This window comes from Meleagris gallopavo, chromosome 5 (assembly GCF_000146605.3).
Source record: "Meleagris gallopavo isolate NT-WF06-2002-E0010 breed Aviagen turkey brand Nicholas breeding stock chromosome 5, Turkey_5.1, whole genome shotgun sequence".
NCBI lineage: Eukaryota > Metazoa > Chordata > Aves > Galliformes > Phasianidae > Meleagris > Meleagris gallopavo.
In genome coordinates, this window is record NC_015015.2 from 34630493 (window position 1) to 34649561 (window position 19069).

The 19069-nt window shown below is 36.5% G+C and overlaps 1 protein-coding gene across 1 annotated transcript in view; it reads left to right on the plus strand.

Annotated features, from left to right (window-relative positions):
• NPAS3 (neuronal PAS domain protein 3) overlaps window positions 1-19069 on the plus strand; it is a 552805-nt gene that overhangs the window by 490841 nt on the left and 42895 nt on the right. The window lies entirely within an intron of this gene.

The following is a 19069-nucleotide window of genomic DNA, read 5'->3' on the forward strand; positions in this document are numbered from 1 at the left end:
AGAAAGTCTGAGAATGTGTCTGTATTTAGAGAAGGTGCTTGTCAATGTTCATTTAAAAACATTTCAAGAACATTTTTGTTTAGTTTTCAGAGGAAGATTTAGAGGAGCTTTGAAGTAAAATTCCCCAGTTCACTCATCCCAAAATCTTCTTTGTGAATATGACATCAAGGTAGTCCACCTAAGCAGTAAAATTCTCTTGATAGAAATATAGAAATATCTTCTTTGCAGGCAAATGAATGAAAGTTCTCCTGTTGGATAGTTTCTGGATCAAGATGATTAAAGTAGTTGCTATTGGAATTTGAGATCCAAATGAACAGTTTCTTAATACAACAAAACTTATCATCTGCTTAGTTGTTAGCACCTGAAAGATTGCATGTAGTATTTGTTCATACTGACAAGTTTACAAGTCTTAGAAAGTACAAGACTGGAAACTGTATTGTCAGTCTCAGGAGGAAGGAGGCGAATGAATGGGTAGGTTATTGAAGTTATACTGATTATCATTATTAGACATGGTCTATCATGAGGCATCATGGGCAAAGTTAGACTGGCAGAGAACTTGCATTGCTGTTTATTTTTGCTGTAGTAGTAATGGGAAAAAATTAGAGAATTCATCTTTGAATTTTGCTATCTGATGTTTTTTTCTATAAGTAGGTGAGTACACAAGGAAGACATACAAGTGATTTTGTCATTGTTTCTTCTTGAACTCCTGACAAACTTACATGAGTCCAGCACCAAAATAGGACATGGGCTGGTTACATAAGTAGATTTTATCTTGTTATAATACAGTTTTTGAAATACTCAGGAAGACATAGTAATATCTATCATAAAAGTGTGGCTTCATTTCTCTTTTGAAACCTGCTGATATCTCATTGAAAACCATAACCGAGCTGTCACAGGTAGAACACAATTACAATTGAAAAACCTGATACCACTTTTAAGATACTACTCCTAGACATGAAGAATGGGAAAAAAAAAAAGTAAAAATATGATAGCTGACAAAACTGTCTATAACTAAAACCTTTTTTTTCCCCAAATTTTTCCATGAGGCAGCAATGCATCCGCATGAATAAACTTGCAGATACAGTGTGCAGATCGTAGGCAGGTGTAAATACAGAAGCATCGTTCCATAGACTTTTGACATTTTGGAGGATTTTGTATCTGACAGTGTTTGACTAAATTCAGCTGCGTCCAGTTGTATAAATTGCACTTTGACAGTTTTAAAAAAACATGGTTATTGTCACTCTGTGTTCTATGGAATGATAATTATCTTTAGCTTCAGTGAGTTTCAGTAAAACCATATATTCATTTTAGAAGAGTTTGATCATGTGAATGTCTTTTTAAGCAGAAGTGTTTTAACGTCACTCTCAGTGTACTAGGCAAGCATAAAAAAACTCAACTGCTACAGAGAACATCATCTATACTTTAAGGAAAGTTGCCAGCTTGTTCATTGATTTCTAGAAATCCAATGCTAGACAAACTGTAGACCTCTGGAATTTGTTTAGGTATATATTTTATAAAAATTAGGAAAGATCCATGAGACTTAAGGATGCACAGCTGTAAGACATTATCAAAAGGAAAAATACTTATGTAATACCAGCAAAGCTCATGAGCAGACCTGAACGCATTCTGTGTCAGAGGGTCCTGAAAGACCTCCAGCCCTTAGTCAGGAAGCACTGTGCCAGTTGGGGCCATGTGCAGTAGAGTTCCTGAGGGAAATCCTGGTGGAGCAGACCAGATCAGAAGCCACTGCTTCAGAATACTACAGAGCACTGAATTTTCCCTCCTGGTTTAATAGCTTTCCTTAAGCCCTTCTGTTGTGTGTGGGTCACCCTCATAATCAAGCATGCAGACATTCACTGGGAGTAGTGTATCGGGAACTTGGTATCTTATGAGAGTCAGATTTTAGCTTTGCCAAAGGTATGCAGCTCCCCATGGATTCAGACCTCCAGCAGTGACCAAAATTTTGTATATTTGTGAAATGTTTCTTGTTCCAAACTCTTGGTGAACTCAGAACTGTCTCTTCATTTTTTCTCCCCTTTGAGGACTGCTGATGAATGTTTTCCTTAGACAGTGATTTCCTTAGACCAAATGATTGAGGTGGTCCACAAGATGCTTAGGCAATTTTCAGAATGAGTGATCCCAGCCTCAGGAAAATCACATAAAATTGAAAACAGTAACGAAGGAGATTGATTAATCATTTGGGTTGATCTAGTCAGGACTAATTTTCTGTGAAAAGAAATGTGGGAACAAAACCCACACTAATAGACTTACAAAGATCCATATATGTGTGCCTCAAAGAGACTTTGTTCCTGACTGCTCTGACATGAGATGAACCCTGTTTATAGACCCTTCCTGGACTGATTTAATTAATCCTGAATTACACCTAAAGATGTAGATAATGGCTTATTTTTCATGAATGATATAACCTTAGAAGTCTGAAATGAGAAGGCTGCTACATGATTAATCCACCCTCTTTCCTTTCCTTTCATTTTTTCCCCAGCACCATCCTAGAATGGGATTTTCCTGATTTAGAATATACTTAGTCCCAGAGTATGTATGAAAAGAGTTTGTACACAGTCTAGAGAGTTATTCAGTTCTCACTGTGTAAATCAATGATCTTAACAAAAAACTCAAATAAAATGTAGTCAGCTGACAAAAAACACTGAAAACAAATAAAAAGAGAAAAAAATAGTAATTCCATTCACTGTAGAACTCAGAATGTATTACCACTACAACTCTTGTCTAAGATACATGATACAGAGCCTTACTGTTTTTCTCTGCTGAAAATATATAGTAGAATCATAAAGTCATAGAATGGCTTGGGTTGGATGTGACCTTAAGGACTATCCTGTTCCAACCCCGCTGCTGTGGGCAGGATTCCATCCCAGAAGATCAGGCTGCCCAGGGCCCCATCCAATCTGGCCTTGAGGACTTCCAGGGATGGAGTATCCACAACTTCTCTGGGCAACCTGTTCCAGCACCTCATCACCCTCTGAGTAAAAATTTCCACCTAACATTTAATCTGAATTTATCCTATTTTAGTTTAAAATCATTCTCTCTTGTTTTATCACTATCAGACTGTATAAAAACTCTGTCTCCCTCATCTTTATAAGTTTCTTGTAACATCTTCTCTTTTTTTTCCTTTTTTCAATAGAAGTTTTTTTATTATTTCACTTGGATTTTTATTGTCTCCATTTTATCTCTTTTTCTATTTTTCTCCTATTAAGGGTTCTATCCTACCCACTTATGTTATTCCAGCTTCAATGTTTCTATTGTCCTGTATTCTTATACATATGTCAAAGCTATTTTTAATTGAAAACTACTCTGTGCAAACTTGTTCAGTGCATTTCCTACTCCCTGTAGTATCCTATTATTGTTTTGTTTTTACCGTCATGTCAGATTGTGCTATGAGTGTGTGTGTCCAAGCCTTTACAGTCTGTCACTGGTCTCTTGAACAAAGCACTATTAAAGGAATAAAGAAGTAGTCAGCAAATTCAGCATCAACAGAGCCAGTAGTTTCCAGTACTTTCAAGTTCATCAGCCCATCATGTGTTAACATATATCCATACATATTTCTCTACTTTTCTGCAGGTGATATATAATTTCTCCCATGATAAATTATTACAGAGTTGCATAAGCAAACACGGGGAGATCTTGTAGTACTTTACTTCCACTGTTACCACAGCAATCTCTGTTATTGGCATAATCAACATCTGCTACCTCTCCATTTCCCAAGAAGCTGGCAATCAAAGTTCTTTCCTATCAGTCAGCAGAGAAAAGGTCATTTTAAGTCCAAGTCCTTCCTACTTGGAGTGGTACTTTCTATCTAGTGTGCTACGTAGATGCCTCATTTTGGCACATTCAGTGTCAACAAGAAGTGCCATTGTCAACAATATTCTCCATTTTTGTGTCATTAAAGCATCAAAATCATTGAGATCACAAGGCAATGCTGCAGACAGTGCAGTAACTGGAAGTAAACAGAGCAGCTGTCATGCACTGAGCAAAATCTTACCTATACCCTTAGACTTTTGAGCCAATGTTAATAGATGTACAGAGAGATACATAGAAAAATATATAGATATACGTGACTTTCAGGAGTCCTGAAATCCTTTAGTATGGCACAGAATTGTCAGAATCATAGAATCACCAAGGTTGGAAAAGACCCCTAAGATTATCCAGTCCAACCGTCTACTTATCACCAGTATTTCCCACTAAATCATGTTGCTCAGTACAACATCTAAACATTTCTTGAACACCTCCAGAGCAGCCCGTTCCAGCGCCTGACCACTCTCTTGGAGAAGAAGTATTTCCTAATGTCTAACGTGAATCTCCCCTGGAGCAACATTCAGCCATTCCCTCTAGTCCTATCACTTGTTACATAGAAGAAGAAGCTGATGCCCAACTCACTACAGTCTCCTTTCAGGTAGTTGTAGAGAGTAATAATGTCTCTAGACTAAACAATCCCAGTTCCCTCAGCCACTCCCCATAAGACTCACTAGCTTTGTTGCCCTTCTCCGAACACGCTCCAGCACCTCAATGTCTTTCTTTGTAGTGAGGGGCCCAAAAATGATCACAGTACTCAAAGTGCAGCCTCACCAGGACTAAGTACAGAGGGATGATCACTTCCCTGGTCCTGATGACAACACTACTTCTAATATAAGACAGGATGCCATTGGCCTTCTTGACCACGTGGGAACACTGCTGGTTCATGTTCAGCTTAGTGTTAACCAATACTCCCAGGTCTATTTCCTCTACAGCCAATCATCCAGCCATTCTGCCCCAAGCTTGTAGTGTTGCCTGGGATTGTTGTGGCTGAAGTGCAGCACTTGGTCTCACTGAACTTCATCCCATTGGCTCCAGCTCTGCTATTTAGCCTGTCCAGATCGCTCTGTAGGGCATTCCTACCCCCAGACAGATTGGCATTTCCTGCCAAATTGTTGTCATCTACAAACTTGCTGAGAGTGCACTCAATACCAATACTGACCCCTCGAGAGCATCACTCATGACTGCCGGCTGGTACTCACTACTGCCCCTTGGGCCCAGGCAACCAGCCAGTTCTTTACCCAGTAAAAAGTGTATCTGTCCAAGCCATGGACTGCCAGCTTCTCCAGGAGGATGCTGTGGGAGACAGTGTTGAAGAATTTGCTGAAGTCTAGGTAGACTACATTAACAGCCTTTCCCTCACCCACTAGGTGGGTCACTCAGTCATAGAAGGAGATCAGGTTAGTCAAGTATGAGATACAGATACAGATACAGATGAGATATTGGTTGTCAGTATTGTACAGGCCTATAAACCCTATATCAAAACTTTACAGAATCACAGATCTTATCAATGCCAAGAGCAGGTATTTACATCTGCTCTCCCTGATATTCTTTGTATATGAAATAATTTATTAGGGAATATAAGCAAGTGTAATAAAACTGACCAAATTACAGTGAAGAGAGCAAAGTTATCTTCATTCCTTAATTTTTACATCACAAAGGGCTCTTAAAACCATCATCTCAACAGCATAATTTTACATACCAGTGAACATAGTGCATGAAATTAAATAAATTGCTATACAAAAGATTTGACATAGCAAGCTTAGTTTATAAGTTTTGAAGTTTTGTTCAAACATCAACTGTCTGCATTTCAGTAATGGAAGATTCAAATTTGGCTAACTATGCCTCATTCATCAGTTATTGTAAAGCAAAATATTTTAAATAATATAGACTTGAAAATCTGAGAAGTATTTAAAACTTCATAAAAGTGTTTTCTCAGATTCTCAGTCTCTCTTGCCTATATGAATTCATCTTTCCATTTTGTTCAGTGTTATCTTTCTACCATAGTGATTAAAATTAACCATTTTCTGAGAGTGTGCTTTCAGATTTTGCATTTAAAATTCTAACAAAATTAGCAGTTTAAATGTGAATTTTGAAAACGAAAATCTAAATTTCTTGTTGAAATTTTATGTCCATCGCAGTTCTATTATCATTTTTTCATTCTAATCTTTTTTTTATTCTAATCCTGACTTCATTAAAACTGTGAATTTAATAATTTTTATTATTTCTTTTTTAGAAGAACTTGAATAGTTGGGTGAAACTTGGAAATCTCAGATGTGCATTATAAATGTAGTTCTTGACATCATTTAGATTCATTAATTCAAGAAGTCAAGGAGGCAGATCTCTGTTAAAGGAACAAAACCATGCCATTTTGCACTTACATTGTGCAAATGTATTTGTCTAGAGATACCTAGTGATTTTCTTGATTTAATCTAAAACTGAAATGATTGTTTTCTATCTAAGGGAAAGATTCACCTGAACTTCAGAATTAAGATGTCCTTATGCCAAGATCACTTTAGGGATCCAATACAAAATGAGCTTGTTAAGAACATAGCTGAATTTTCTTTCCTTTATTTCCTTTAAGGGGAATAGGAAAGGTAGAAGAAAGAGGAAGCAGTTCTTTTTGTGCATAAAGGTCTAATGATTTCTGGAATGTGGACTATGTTAGAGTCAGATTTAATTCCCTCCACAGCCTGAGGGAATTCACATATCCCACTTTCCAGCTTGGCCTAAATTCTTTTCTTCTTTTCTAATATTTTTCTCCCTTGAAATCTTTTGTCAAGCATTTTACTCTATCGCAGAAAGGTATCCTGACCTTTTTCTGTAGGAAAAAAGAAAACTGCAGAATTTAGCATTTCATCACATGGCTACTGCCACACCTCCTTAATTGAGTGAAGAAGGAATAAGAAACCAACATCAGGAAGCATTATCTGAAGAGTTTTCTAAATGTCAGCACATGCATTCCCCAGACTTTTCAGCATTGAGAAGAGTTAGAGGTAATTTGTCAGAGAGAAAGAACTGATCGAGAATTCACCCATGTAAATCGATGACCTTTTAGTCAAAAGAAGTCTCTTAGCTAGTAAAGTTGCAGCATTACTTATAAAAGTACAAAATACTAATGGGCCAATCGGAGGCTTATGAAGTACCTACCTGTAAATATAAAGATACGGTTCAAGAAAAGATGGCCTGCCACAGGATTAAGAAGACTAGAGTTCATTTTATGCCTTGCTATAGAGTTGTGAGATTCTATTAGGAAAGCTGTCTGGAAAAGCTTGGTTCACATTTGACATCTAAATACATTAAGCACTTTCTTAAAAGTGTTCAGCAGCTACTAGTTCCATCTTCTCAAAAAACATTTTCAGGGCTGAGCATCTTTCAGCCAGGATTTGTAGCACTGTTTTATCACCTGGAGACATGTTAGGCATTTATTAATTATAGGAGTGTTAATGAAACTAACCAGTTAGTGTTATATAAAAGCCCTTTTTAATAATGACCTTCTTTAAAAGATAGATTCAGACTTTGATCATTTCTCCTGCTGAGTTCAGCTGTAGCATTTGTGACACTTGTATCAAGACCTGTTTTTCCTCAAGGAATGTCTTAAATCTTATGTGACTGAGAGTTGTGATTCTGTTGCAATGTGTTCTAAATTGCATATGTGAGAAATACCTTAGATCTTAGACTGGATTCTGAAAAGAAAGAAAATATTAAATTGAGCAAACACAGACTTCTTTTTGAGATATTAACTATTTTCATCGTTTATGGCAAAATTAGCAGCAAATTCCCTTCATTCTGATTTTTAGGCAGTATTATTCTGAAGTTACTTTTATTAAAAGTAGTGGTTATAACAGTGAAAGAAAACGATGAGGTCAAGATTTTACTCTGATACATTAAAAATAATAATAAAAAAATTGAAAAAACTAAAAATAAGTAGAGATCATCTTCAAACCAAATCTAACATTATTTAAAAAAACAATATTTACTGAGTCTTAGAGATAAATGTTTTTTGCACTTTCATTCATTAGTAAGCACTAATTATCTAGTTGTGAACTCATAGCACAATAGGCCTAAGACTTTCTTTTACCTGAACAGAAGCCAGTGAGAGGAGTAAGAACGGTGAACTCTAACCAGCATGAGGAGCACAAAATACCTCCTATGATATGGTGGGAGAAAGTCATCAGGGTTCTAGCTGGGCATGCCTGCTGAAGACAAGAGCTCTTCAGTCCCCAAAGTTTTCTGAAGTTATCATCTCTTGTTTTATACCTCTACTTTTTGTTAGTGAATGGGAATATGCCTCATTTAGGAGCAAAGTGCCAGAATTCAGGCAGATGCTTTTGCCAACATCTCTTCCCCACTTGGCTGTTTTCTAACTGCTACCAGTGGATATTATGTCCCATCTCCTTTTCATAATGTAAACAGTGTATTAGATGTGTAGATACAGAGTTGTAGCTTCTTAATTATTTCTTCTTCTTTCAACAGTTCAAAATTTTTCTCTAAATTATGCTTAGGAAAGACAAGAAGCTGCTGAAAAAATGCAGCTAACAAAGTTAATTTAAAAGAGAACATCTTGCTCTTTGGTGGATACTTGCAGAAGCACTATCATCTTTCCACTGTTAAAATCTTATTGAGTATAAATGAATCAATGAAATTCAGAACTAAGATAAAACTAAATGGAAGGTTCCCAAACTTGCATTTCAGTGAATTTTACATTTAATATATTTTTCTCATATTCTGCATAATATCTTGATATAGTAACATGAGATCAATAGCTGTTAGGTAGAAATACTTGTCTTGAACTGATAAGGGTATAATCCTGATATTTTATGCAAAACCATATGTGTATTTACCTTTTGTATAAACACTGTGATTGGTGAATTATGGGGACAACACTACAGTTTTGCAAGAGGCTATTTTTCACTGTTACCTCTGCAAGGAAATATTTATTGAAGAATTACATGACAATTCTAAACAAAATCTTCTAGGAATTTCACTGATTTGGTACCTACGTTCACTTGTCACTTCATTAAACTGTGATCTGTCACAAGCTGATTTAGCTGGGAAAGTAGTTCCTTTTGAATGTATCATCCACCTGTGACACAGACACCAGGAAAGAGTGTAGTTTCTGCACTCAAGGAGATGAAGCTCTGTGTATCCTCATCTACTCCACAAAAGGAAGGGCACCATTAAATTAGTACATGTTCCATTGAATAGCTACGGTGGTACAGCACTTTCTACATACCAGCTACACAAGTTTGGTCATATTAATAATTTTTTTCAATCATATATTCTTTGAAATAAAAAAAAAAATTCTTCAACAGCTGGAAATATTCAAAACCCTATTTAAATATTGTCATTATGAATTCCAAAGTAATCTTTCCTTCATCACTAGTTCTTCTATTTAGTACATGTTAAAATCTGTTAGCTGCTCACAGTTCATAAGTATCAGACTATTCCTTTGTCCTGTTAAAGTCATGCCTGCTGAACCATTATAAAAGTTACTCTTTTTTCCCCTGCTCTTAACTTCTTCATAATGTAATAATTGCATTTGTTTATTTGCATAGTGCATAAACTATATGAACACAGAATTATGTTTTCACCAAGTCTTGAACTTGGAAAAGAGTCTTTGCTTCTCATTCATTTTTTAACCCCTATCTCCTACGTGTTTTTTAAACTTTTACTTTTTGTGCAGGTTCATACCTCCAGAAAGTGGTGTCTTTTGTAGGCTTTTTCCTTTTGCTTATAATGCTATTTATATTAATGAATGTACTTCTGCAACTCTCCTCTGAGGTTGGAAATTGCTGACATGCCAAGAGATCAAGTAATGTGCCAAAGATAACAATGCTTGTTTGTGTCAGAGCCAGCCACAATTGCATTCAGGATTTCATCTTCAGCCTTTCTTCCTAATGCATGAATATTGTCAAATCATCTCTGTGATCTGACACATCGCACTTCAATTTCTCAGACTGATACTTCCTTTGTTTTGATGGTTGCCCTAAATAGGCAAAGTGAGATGCCAAATTAAAAATACATCAGTGAAATGAAGCAAAGTTCATCAGAACAGTTATAGAACATCGAGTAAAAGATGAACCTCTGTTCTCAAACTTGGATACCACCTGGAGAAGAGTACTTCCTTTTCCTCAAAAACAGAAGCAGCGTTACAGCAGGGAAGCACGTTTTCCTACCACTTGGATTTAGCCCAGGGGAGATCCATGAGTCTATTGTTCAGGCCTCCTCAGTGTGGGACAGGAGCAGGACTGGCAGCAGGCACCTCCTGGGCTGGTAGCTGGCTTGGCTCCTTACAAACTTTGCCTTTCTTGTATGAAAACAAACTATATAGAGAGGCTTTGTTTTGGTTTTTTTTTTTTCAATTTACTAAATATTTTTTCACACTCACCATAAGTTTCTCCACCTTGAAGATCTGAACACCTGCAAGCTTAGTGATCTAGCATGAAGGAAAAAAATGTAGTATGCATGTGTAGAAATCATAAGAATCATTTCTATTTCAACCGAAGTGAAAGTACTAGCATGTCAAAATGTCTCACTCACTCATACAGATAGTACCATTCTCCAAGTTCTGAGACTTTCTACACAAACAAGTGTCTACATAATGTTTAAAACCTATTACATCCTTAGAAGACAGATTTTTAATATTATTTGTTGTTAACACAATGCAAGGTTCCTATACATCTACCTGTTCAGCAGGAGGGAAAGACAAAGTTCTTCACTGATGTGTCCAACACCAGTGTAGCAGAGATGCTAAGTCACAGCCTGAACCAGTAATTGAGCACCTGGTGGGAAAGTAGGGCCAACCCAGGGGAGCTCAGATGCATGCAATATACCTGAGTAACTGGAAGAGGTGGATCCTGGCTCCACCCCTTCCCAGATCTCATTTACGGCTTTGTGGTAGAGACAAAGGTTTCTTGCTAGAGATCTGTGCCTACCTGAGGTCTTCTAAAGGTAAGCAGCTTTTTTTTCCTTTCATTTCTGTGTCCTGCTGTTGCTTTTTGGCTTGTCCTTATTTACTGCAGCCAAAGACTTTGCTACCCCACTGTTGTTGTTGCTGACTTTGCATTACGTTATAGTGTTACAACCAGTATGCTATATGTAAAGCTGGTGGTAGAACAAGGACTGTTGCACAAAGTTTTAATTCCCTTTAGCTGTTGACTTAACCTAGTGCATCTGCATGTTAATTTGCTATGTTTGCCTTCTGGAACAGAAAGTTGATCATAAGCCTCATGTCGCATTTCCCAGAAAATCTTTCTGTAGTCCAAATTTCCTTTTGCTCTATTATTCATAATGCCTATACGATACTATATCACCCAATAAGATATTATGCTTCTGTTTCTAAATATTGAGGCATGCTTCTTGATTTGTTTGTTTTACACACTGGTAGTAGCTGGAGAATATCTTTATTCAGCACAGTTTTTGGTTAAGCCCATCTGTTTTACCCTGTGGAAGAAGTAGAATAAGAATGTTTGGTGAAAAGAATTTCAGTTTCTCCTTTTTACAGCATTATTAGGAAACTGTCATGCTAATAATAATAATTCCCATTTGACATCATGGAGGTAAAAGAAATCATTGCTGACATCAAAAAGGAGGTGATATTTCAGCAATATTATTTCACTGAAGATAAAATGGAAGTTTTTATTACTCCCCATGCTTTTAAAAAAAGCTGAGCAAGGCTTATACTGACTCTAGAGCTTATACACCTTAATACATCTATAACCACTATGAAATAAAAAAATTTAATTGTTGCTGCTATACTTTTTGGCTGAAACTACTTAGAACCAAGAATTTTCTATCTGTTTAAAGGAAAATAATCTGTATCTGAGAATGAGCTTGGAAGCATACCTGTCTTATTTTTTTCGATTCAAAATTCATGCAAAAGATCTCAGACAAATGAAAATATTAAGTGTATTACAGGAGGTGGAAATTTTAATGTAAACTTCATATTGGAGCCCATATTAGCAATCCATACGTATTACATAGAGATCTGAGTTCTGAAGAGGTTACCCTAAAGAGGTTACAATTTTTATTTCACTGTTTCTGGATAGGTATTTTATTCTCTCTGAACTTCTTGTTCTCAGTGCTGTATGAATTGTTTGTCGTTAAAAGGCCATAGCCAAGTTCTATTTTATCAGTTGTAATCAACAAGCTTTTAACTTTACTTTGTGATAACACATTAAAAGCTCCCATTTCCACTCCTCTTTCCTGTTTATTTTATACACAACTCATCAGTTATAATTCTATTCTAAATTTTCCATCCTAGGCCAAACAATATATAACATCAGTAACTCCATTAAAAGAGTATCTCTGCCCAAGTTTGACATAATTTCCTAATTTTGTGATATATTCTACTCTATTCCTGTTCTTTTATTTTTCATTTGAGGACATATGAAGAGTAATATAGACTGCAAATGACTAGAACAAGAGATTGGAAGTTCAATGACTTTCTTATTGATGGTATTGTTCTAGTTAAAAGAAAATTCAAGAATTATGGATTCTTCCCATAGCTTCACTTTATAGAATTAGTGACCTTGTTGCAAGCAACATCTTCCCTGTATCAAAATGTTTCAGTCTTTTCACAATCAAGAAACTTTTCTAATCAAATATGTAGTGGGAACATCACTTCATTTTGTTCGAGGCAAATATGTTTTTATCAGAGCAGTCAGAGCTCATCTGCTGTTGAGTTACTGCTGCTCAGACCTGAATTCCTACAGGCATACCAGTATTTAATAATTACAAGCCTTTCAAAACACTGTAACTAGTAGTTACCAGCCCTAGTGAAATGTTTACATCTGAAATGAACACTTTACACTGTAAATGCAGGAAAGTCTTATTCAATGCACAAATTGTTAAGCAATTTTTAGGGAGGCTGCTTTGGCAGGATTGGACTATTTGATCTCTAGAAGTCCCTTCCAGCCCCTACAGATCTGCAATTCTGTGCATTTTCCTGAAGAATGTGTGCATGCAGGAACGGAATGTTTATTTCACGTGAATGCAATGAGCCCTTTCAATTCAATCACGTCTTGCAATTTCCAGGCCTGTTTTTTTCTGAATATAAGAGATACATTTCTCCACTCTTTGTTTGTCCCTATTTAAATGATTAAATATGTATATTTTTTGCCATAGATAATGAACTGCTTTCAGTTTTTGTGATCATTTGTATGGTTGTGTTATTACAAAGACTGTTGGTTAGGTCAGTCTACTTGTAGACCTAGAGCTATGTTTAAGAGGCACCTAAGTGCAGCGCCCAATTTTAACGAGCTCAACAGGCATCACCAAACCTGGCCTGGCTCGCCCACAGTCATGTGCCCAAGATTAGAAAAGTGGCACTGGACACAGTTCAGTTTTCCCTGAAGAAGCAAGGAGCTGAATCACAGTAGACAAACATGCATTATGAGTTGCTTTCAGTCACTTTATAGTCATATGCTTTCATAAATTTTGATTTGGTTGTAAGATGCAGAGATGCAGACTTTGATGGTATAAAGCTCACAGAAGAGCCTTAGATCACTGGAGCTACCACAGATGAAGTTTACGTTGATAATTTATCAGCTCTTCTCCATCAAGGAAAATTGTTTTTTGGTACCTGCCTATTAGCAATCACATGCATATATGAAATTGAGTTCTGAGGAGGGCAGCCTGTCATCTGTCTCTTCTGTATTTTTTTCACAATGCATCATGCAAAAGTTAAAATTTTCTGGCTTCCAATGGCGTAAAATATGAGATGTCTACTTGGAAAGAAAAATAGACTAAATAGAAATGTAAATCTTTCTAAACTTTATCATCAGATTTGCCTGTATATATACTTTGTTTTAGCTTCAAGTGCCCTCTGTGTTTTCCACAGAATATAGTGCCCACCATGTGCTCCTACTGTAGATTGCACAGTTGCTAAATTGAAGACTAATTAATATATACCTCAGGAATGTGAGAATGTTTTCTTAAACTGTTTCTGGTTCAGGATTGGGTTTTCTGTTGAAATAGAAATGCAGATGCCTGATGTGGAGAATGAAAAAGATGTGTTCAGTTTCCCTTCTGTGTTCTGATATGCTAAGATTTTATCAATAATATTGTTTTCCTGTAAAAATATCTGCCTCAGAGAAAATCTGCTGTATAGCTGTCAGGATTACACCTCTCAGAATATGCCTGTGATGATTCCGTTAAATTGATAAAAACAGAACATTCTGCTATGTAGAAGGATTGCTGAAAATATTCCCAGATCCTTTCATGTGTAACTGCACTTGTACGGCAGCACGTTTATTGTGCTATAAATTCCATCACTGATTTTGGCCATTTCAAATTGATTCTGCAGTAACTGTAAGTAATGAACCTTACAGACAGAGCCAAGGAAAAGAAAAAAAAACAAGCCAATAAACTTGTGGCTGTAGGAATACAAATTGTTGAGTTCATTTAGCCTCTGTTTTTATCAGATCATGCAGCCAATACCACACAAAGCCAGAAAATACATCCAACAAAATATACAGTGTTGTAGCCATGGCTTGCTTTAAATTGAGCAGCTAAACCAGACACTCAATTATACAAAGCACATTTCTGTACAAAATGTCCTGTGGATTTCACCTGAGATTTACAGGAGGTTCTTGACATAAGTGGATGACAAAAAAGGAGAACTGTTAATAGTAGTGACTTATACAGGATAATGAGCCAAATCCTGAGCTGTTTTACATGGTCAGGCAATACTAGGCATCACTGGATCTTACTGAACTAGTAGTAGCTCACAGAGTCAAAATATTTAAATGCTTCCAACGTTTACAAATGTTCCTAGCCTAATTTCCTTTCCTTACTGAAAAGTTCTATCAGGTTTAATAAGAATTGTGATTTTTTTTTCTTCCCTTAAAGGTATCTGTAAAGATGCCATAGATTTTGATGAGGGAATTTATGTACTTGCAAAAAAGTTTCCATAGGATGATTTTTAAAATCTATTAAAATTAAAAATATTGGCATTATTTTTGTAGATTCCAATTACATTTTATACAAACCCATTGATACTGCTTTGTTAAATGCTGTATAGATTTCTAATAATCTTATCAATGGATACCAAGGCTGTGTAAAAACTTATTTTGCAAATCATATACAGAGTCCCACTAAATCACTGGACTGGTCATGTGATTAAAGCATATATGAAAGTACTTAGGTCACTCTGAAAGTAATCCCTCCTGTTTATTTCCATGGAAAGTACATGTCCAAAGAGAACAATAATACTATTTGATAAAGCAAATTCTCAGCTACAAAGTGTTATTTTTTAGCAGCCACCACCATTAGATGTGCATTTGTGCCAGCAATGAACAATAGCCTGCCTGCTGCACTCATAAAAAATCTGCACCAGAGGAGGTAAACCACTGTTTCACAGCTGCTATGATGGCGTGATTGCCAGGAAAAGGTTACCCACACAGTCTGTCTTTCATTGGCCTGAACAGATGGAAGTTAGAAGTCGCCAAATTCAGACTAGATGGTGGGTAGAACAGTCCAGCCATGTGATCCACAATCTTCAAACTGGTGTGAGGCCTGACATTAATGTTGCAAGAGAGAAGATGTCTAATTCTATGTTCTGGAGGTTCGATCCTTCAGCTTGGTCTGCACTGTAATATAGCAGTCAGAGTTGATGGTTTGTCCAGATTCCAGGAAATCCGGAAGGATCAGCTCTTTCCAGTCTCAAAAAACAGTGCACATCACTTTACCCATTGAGAGCTGCATCTTGGACTTTTCTTCAGTGGGGAATTCACATGTGACTACTCCATAGACTGCCATTTTGACTCCAACTTGTAGCAATGGCGCCACATCTTGTTACTGGTAATGATGTGATCCAGGGAACTGCCACCTTTAGTTCAACAGGTTCTGACAAACTTGCTTACAGTGCTCTTTCTGCTCCTGTGTGGGTATCTGCGGGACCCTTCTGTGCAAACTTTGCAGTATTCTGACACTTGCATCATCACTCTAATGCAGTGAAGCTGATATTAAGCTTCATGTGCAGTTCCCTGTTTGGAATCCACTGATTGACATGGATTGAGATGCTCTTCATTTTGTGGTGTGACTGCTGTGCATGGCTGTCTGGAACATGTCTTGTCTTTCATGTCACTTTTGCCACTGCTGAAATGTGCCACCCACTCCCTCCATCCACTGGAGGGATAAATATTCATAAATATTTAATAAATATTATGAATATAAATATTCAGCAAGCATCAGTGAATGTCAGTGGGTACCATTTTTTTCTGCATAGAGGAATTCAGTTCCACACCTTCATCTTTGCTTCCATGTCAGACACCATTCTGTCAGATTGCCCCTCTGCTACCATCTGTCTTATGGCAACAAAGTGTAATAGAATGTTGGTGGGAAGGTTGAGCTTCTACTGCCATGCCAACGTCTGCCTCTGAGATTGTGGACCAACATAATAAAATAGAAGGCATTACTTTCAGAGCAGCCCTTGTGCATGTATATTCTACCCTTAGTTGTTACCCAAAGGGCTTACTTCAGATTTTTAACTTAGATTCTGAAAAGACTGGATTTTTTTTCTATGTAGTTTTCATAGCATTGCAGGAGAGAGAACCAAGGCCATGTTTTATTCTCTGTGCAAAGATAAATAAATGTCTGAGTTGAATTCTTACAAGCCCTGCAGCGTTTCTATGCATCATAGCTAGCACACTTGTGTATCTTAAGGTCTGCACTGAGTGTTGAATTCATTCTGTGTCTTCTACCTAACTATGCAGATTTATTTGAACCTCTGAGTTGATAATGAGAGATAGAAAATCCTCATTTTTGAGAAAAAAATGCTTGGATCCATTCTAGACTCATATAGACCACAAATAAACTGATTGTATAAGACACATTCCTTGCCTGTCTATATAAAAAAAAAAAATCTATTGTATCAATTTATCCAGTTTACAGCAGCAACCTGAGCCGGGAGGAGAGCGGGGACGGCAAGTAAAAGAAATTTTAGTCTTTCCGTTAAACACCAAATATGGTGAGATTTATAATAAAATGAGAGTTGGTAACGCTATTTTTTCCCTTCACTCTGTGCTGGTTTCTGTTGCAATGAGAAATGTAGTGAGTCTGAAGACTTATGAATAGCCTCTGGTAACCAAGAGCAAAGAAATCTCGCTCATTGTCTCTACTTCCCCTCTGAATAAACATTTCAGCCATCATAAATGAGTGTGACATCGAAGGCAAACGAGTGGCTCTCATTCCAGATGAGAAGCATTTGACATCTGAGCAACCTGAAGATTTTTCTGAAGGTACAAATTCTTTGACCACTGGGTGATGGGGCAGGCACACAATTTACTTCAACAGGACATGATAGGCATCATACTCCTAAATGACTAAAAAGACTTCCAGCCTCGAAGAAAATGAGTTCTGAAATAAGTGAAAGGCAGAGCTGCCCTAATTTTTTCTTGTAATTTTATTAAATTATATAGAAAAACTTAGTCAAATATAAAGAAAGGTTTAGTGTGGATTGATAGACGGCATGCAACACCCTTGCTAAATCTCATTTATGAATGTGATTCATGTGGTGGTAATTTCTTGGTAACCTGTTGTTAAAAAAAAAAAAAGTTTTCTAGGTGGTGGGTGCGTGAAAGAAAATTAATCTCTCCATGTGAAATTTGCCAACTTTTGAATTAATTGCATAACAATTAACAAATGTTAAGCAAACAGCAAAAAAACAATGAATTAAAAATTACTGAATTGATTCCAGGTGCAGATAAACCAAGAGGCTGCTGTAATTCTTCAGTGTAGCTTCAAGAACATGAATCTCATCAGTTCTTGCTCTCCATTTATCTACATCTGGCATTTAAAACAATTCTGTTCTATTATAATTTTTACTAATAAATTGCTATCTATAATCTAGCTTGCTACATTGAGTGGCTTATAGAAACAAATCATATATAGTAGTCCATTTGTAGCTGTCAAGGAGAAGGTCAGAGCTTCCCAAAGATCATCCATCTCTAAGTAGAGTAAAAGTATTTTTTTTCTTAAGAAGAAAATAACATACCTTGTTTGGATGGACTTCACCTAATAGTGACAGTATCATTCCTTAAAATACCAGTAAAAAAAATCCTCCTCTCCATAAAATTAACTTGATTTCGAATTGCAAATCTGTTGCAAAATTGGAGTGATTTGATAATACATAACTGAAACATGAAGCACTCATCACTGAATATTTCTCTGCAAATTTGATTTGATTGAAAGTATGTATTTATATTTTTATGTTCTTCAAATGTTTCAGGAGAGGCTTAGGATGGTGCTGCAGGCTATCAGTATTTTATAGCATTTGATAGAATTGTGCAAAATAGGTTTGTATACTCATTCACATTTTATAGAGACAAACCAGAGATTTGAGAAGTCTAATGTTTTGCAGAAAGTCCTGCAAGAGATTTGTTTCAGCAAGGATGTCTCTTATTATACATTTTCTTTTCACATACATTAATTTACAGTGCTTACTGTGAATGCCTTCCCTGTGTCTTCCTTAAGTGACGCTTTCCTTGCAACTTTGCACAAGGAGGCTCATAACCTGCAACACTTTTACTGAAAATAAAATAAGAACAGAATTGGTAGACATAAAAATAAATGCAATATGTCAAAGAAAAGTCAAAGCCTTTTACACAGCTTTCTCAGAGAACTAGCAAGCATGTCTATGGGAGATGTTCACTTGTTACAGTATAGCTGGATTTCCAGAATGATCAGCATGATCTCTGAAATTCTCAGAGAAATTAAACTGTCAGCAGAAGGAGAGCATCCTCTGGGAAATAGCAAGTGCTATTTAAGAGGTCACTTGGGTTTTTTTGTTTGTTTTTTGGTTTTTTTTCCAAGACTGCTGTTCCTGGGGCCTTTGGTTTTTTACATAGTCATAAATTAAATGAAAATCAAGTAGACCAGGAAAGTTACAGTGCTTATTGTACTGTAAAAATGTAAGCCTAATGAGAACAGTAGCAGAAGAACTTCATGATTCTGTGAGAAGGGGCCATAAAAAAAGCAGATAAAATTCAGTTGAGATAAATGTAAAGTAATACACTTGGGAAAAACAATCCTGACTCTATATGTAGAATGATGGGCTCTGAACTAGCTGTTACTGCTCAGAAGAGATACCTTAGAGTTGTAATATATGGTCTGTGAAAGGAATAGCCCAGTGCTCAGTAGCAATCAGAAAGTAAACAATGCTAGGAATAGAAACCAAAGAAGAAAATGTCACTATTCCACTGTACAAATCAATGTTGTGCCTTTAATACTTGTACACTTATTA